A 4,768-nucleotide genomic window follows, 5' to 3' on the forward strand; every position below is an offset into this window, starting at 1 on the left:
AATTTTCAAGGGCATTTTACAGCTGTTCCATATAGATAATAATTCGTTATATGTGGGTTCGATATATCCAGGTTCGACTGTATATGGGCGAGAGACGTGACTCAGGCGAGCGATCTGATTGGCTTCCCATGTGACGGCATAAGGAATACTTTAAGCACGCCGTTCAATTGAGCTCGTTTTTAATATTATATGCGTACGTAGCAATTTGCGTGTCTCTAAAAATAGCTACACAAATTCAATAAATGTAGACGTTTATTCAAACCAATGACGCATTTCCGTCTGAGATCACGGATCATCGGCTGTCTGTACTGTACTGGTCTGTACAAGTGCGAGGGAAGAAGTGGAATAAAGAAGTTCTTCGGAAAAGCTGGGCTCTGAAGCAGAAGTGTGACTCTGCACGGAGGAATGTGAGGAGAAATAAAGGACGCAAGAAATGTTAACAATCGTAGAGCGGAGATGACAGCCGGTGGGAGGCGGGGGTTACATGTAGCGGCATAAAACATGAATGATACCTATTGTGCTCGTCTTCGGTCAAACTGCAGCGACTGCACGCTGGCACAAGACGCGAAAGATTCGCGCAAACTTCGTTTTGAGGCCCCATCTGCCCTTATTAATAACGCGATAGCGTTAAGGGCCCCGTGTCGCTGAAAATCCGGCGTCGGTCTTTGCCCACTGACTTAATGGTGAATTTCATCAGTGGGTACCGGGCCATTGCGGTATCTACGGAAATGACCGTGAAGATGAGGCCGCCGGCTCTGCTCATTATGGTCTCCACTGTGTAGCTATACCGTTATCCAGAACAGACGCAGCCGCAGGGCTTCGTTCGCTAACACGTGAACTTACATTTGCGCAGTGGAACTCGACGAAATTTACCAACGCTCGTCTCCACAACTTGGATCCGAATCGAATATCTAGAGCTGAGTAGACGCTTCTGTGCCGCTTGTGGCTTGGCGTGGCCTTCACGAACGCCTACTCATTTCAGATCGGAATGGCCAACAGCCCTACATGCGATAACTGTATATAGCGGCGAGGACACAATCGCACACCTGTGGTGGTCACATTGTGAACTTCCATCATGTGTGTCTCTGCGCACGTGACACGACGGGTGTTTAATTAGTAAGCGAACATTTACTGCAGCGTATTACTGGCCACATAACTACACACGAGTCTTAGTAGTCCAGTACGTCGTTATCGTTGTCAATCTTTCGCCCGTCAGGGGCGAAACTGCAGCTTTTAGCAGCGGAGCTTTTTAAGCTTTTCGTTTCCCCGCGTAGCATTCGCAAAAACTCGCCTAGCGATGACGTCACTGCGCACAGCTGCGCCTCGCTTCACCTTGCGATAGCCAATCAATAGCTAATCTATAATCGATCAATAATCAATGAATTCCGGGAAATGCTGGGGATAACATGGTAGTGCTTAGCTTAGCCCAAATACGTGGTCAATACCTTGCGATAGCCAATCGATAGCCAATCAATAGCTAATCAATAATTAATACACGAATTCCGGGAAATGCTGGGGATTACATGGTAGTGCTTAGCCTAGCCCAAATACGTGGCCAATACCTTGCGATAGCCAATCAATAGGTAATCGATAATCTATCAATAATCAATAAATTGCGGAAAAGCATAACACGCGTAAGGCCAGGACCAGCTATAGGTGCCGATCAGCTCCGCTGTTTCTTTAGCCTTGCGCCACTAGTGGAAGCTGAGCTAATTTTTTCATTGACTGATTGAAAGTCCATTATTATTAAAAGAGAGGGGAGGTAACGGAGGCACAAGGTCACTGTGGGAACGAGGTATCGTTGACACATCACGAACGCAGTTCACAGTCAAGGGCCGAGTAAGTCGACATGTGGTCCCGTTCTGTTGAGGCAGGATCCATTCAGACGAGGGGTTACCTCTTGCGACGCTCTGAGCTAGGCAAATGACAGCTGTGCGCCAGAATCCGTCGTCCGGCTAATCTGTCTTTTGAAGCTATTGCGTGGCTACTGAACCGGTTTCGAATGCGCCCCACTGCACGGCTAAATTTCCGAGGTCCGCGCTGCTGCGGATTCTGCAGTGCGTGCAAGTCGCTGCCGTGTAATTGTTGGGCCTTCGCCATTTCGTTACAGATTAAGTATGCATACTTAAATGCAACCATTTAAATATGCATACTTTGATCGCGATGATTAGGACGTCTCGATAGCTGCGCGAGCGTGCGTCGGGGGCGACCTTGCACACACTCATTTATCGAAGTGCCGTTTCTGTACCTCGCATCTCTTACAAACTAGCGATTTCGTACACACTGTGACGCCGGTCGCGTATACCTCAACATGCATCGAGTTTTCTGTTATACGGTATACCTCTAAAGTGGGCGAAGTCCGCCTGTAATGCTATCGCATCAAAATGAATGTCAGGTCGTATATATGATAATGTACTGAGGCACAGTCAAGTATACGCATGCTCACAAAAAGAAGTGTACACTGTATCACTGGGAGAGGGGAGGAGGGAGAGACAAGCAGGGAAAGGCAGGGAAGGTAAACCAGACGCACGTCTCGTTTGCTACCCTGCACTGGGGGAGAGGGGGGTGAAAAGAGAGAAATAATGAAATGGAGAGACAGAGCACTATAGTTGCGCGTGCACCCTTGAAGGGATCTGTTGACTGCAGTTTCTGTACAGCAACGCCGCCGTTGACATGTAAAACAAGTGTGTGGGGGTGGGGTGAGCTAGGGGCTGGCATTCATTTGGTAGCTTCGAAAATTGCAGGCTCTGGAGCTTGAAAAGGCATTTTCGTTATACTGTAATGAACAGATGATAGCTTCACACGTTTGTCGAACATATCGGCTTATTAGGCCCAACGTATCGGCATATATTAGGCCCACTTGTGGTTAGAAACTTGGCATTGACATATCTCTTAATTATATGAAACCACCCCGCGTCCGACCAGGACAGTGGCCGACATAGCCGCTGCCGCATGCACGTGCGCTCCTCCTTATCACTCATTCCTCTATCAGCTAGCGCGACCGAACCTAGCGCTTTCAAGCCTCATGTAAAACCTGATGGATGGATGCATAGTTGGATGAATGGATGGATGGATGGATCGAAGGATGGATGGATATTATGAGCGTCCTATTGGAAACGGGGTAGTGGCGTCACTCGTCACTTTTACCTTTCTTCTGCGCCTATTTTCGGTCAATATAGGGCCCAGGGTTCGTGTTAACAATCAATTAATCCTGAAATGAATCCATTGCTCTAAAGCCTATTTTTTATGTTCCACCACGGATTCCCTAACCCTTCCTTCCCTATCCCTAAATGCCATTGCCTCGTGCAGGGTCACTACGTCCTGATTGACATATATGGATAGATACTGCGACACACTAACAAAATGTGTCCTATATGGTTTTCGCGCTACTTTCCACACGCTATACGAAAGTATTGTCCTCACCTGGCGCGTCGAAGTTTCACTCCGCCGAACAACAAGTTGATGATGATGATGATGATTTATTGGCATCCCCTTTGAAACGGGGCGGCGACAAATAGTCACCTAGCCTGCTTGATTTAATCAGGTATACTATACATGTTCTTATCTAGCATTTTTGTATACCTATCATTATTTTTCTCGTGTCGTGGAGTGGTGCGCCGAAAACCGTATTGTCTATAAATCGTGAATATTTTGAAGTTCGTGCACTGTCTATTGAACTACATGCAAAGCAGCACTTTGTGTCTCTTCTTGAGAAAATTGTGTGAAATTTAAAATGTGGAGTGTGAAGACACATGGAACTCATGTGCAAGCCATAGGTGAACGATACACATTAAACGCGCAAGTCATTGATGGACGGCCACATGTTCTTGGTCAATAGTACCTATAGTTCCAACCGTTCCAAGGAGATTACGAACTTAAGTGAAGCGATATGTAGCTCAAACTGGGCACGCTAAGTGACAGATAAGTTCGCCTTCTCATGTCATCTTGCGTGCCCCGTATCGCTCGCTACACGTATGTACGTACACCGCGTAATGTCTCATCCCGTAATCGGGCAACTTTCTTTTTGCAGTCGCATGGTTGCAAGTACACACAGCGTTAGACTCTCCCCGCATAGCATAAACAAAATGCAAAGTCTCTTGCATTGCCACACCTGCGTTTCGAGATATAACCTCGTCTCAGTATCCTATCTCGTCAAGCGAGCTGCCGTGGTACAGTGGTTAGGGTAACCGACTTGAGAGCGAGAGGACTTCAGTTCGAATCCTGCTGCGGAAGCATTTTTTTTTCTTATCTGCGTGTAAATGGCTAATTTCGTCAATTGCTGCCACCTGGTGGCAGCTTACACAGTGACACTTATCCAAACCAGCTAGCGTATACCATAGATACTACCCGGCCTGATATCTATCACGACAGCACCTGCAAGGTCTGCGGTATAGAACCTGCTACACTAAAACACATGCTCTGGGAATGTGAGGCAAAGACTAAAGATCCCGATGTTCTCTCGGCGAGGTGGGCCAATGACAGCCGACCAATTGTGGGCCATCCAGGAGGCCCGCGAAGCGGCGACTAGGCAAGGCCTGGACGTCTCGACGTGGGAGACCTGAGCTCGGGTCATCAATCTGCAGGACACTCAATAAAAGTTTTACCAACCAACTAACTAATCGGCAAAGTCGCTTCCTCCAACACCGCGTTCTCAGACATCCCGATTTGCTTCGAACAGTTGCGCGCTGATGATCGCGCGCGCCACCTGCCGGCATTTCCAAGAAAGAGGAGCGCGAACGATCGTTGCCGTAGCAACGCGTCGCACACA

The sequence above is a fragment of the Dermacentor silvarum genome, chromosome 7 (genome assembly GCF_013339745.2).
Source record: "Dermacentor silvarum isolate Dsil-2018 chromosome 7, BIME_Dsil_1.4, whole genome shotgun sequence".
In the NCBI taxonomy this organism is placed as follows: domain Eukaryota; kingdom Metazoa; phylum Arthropoda; class Arachnida; order Ixodida; family Ixodidae; genus Dermacentor; species Dermacentor silvarum.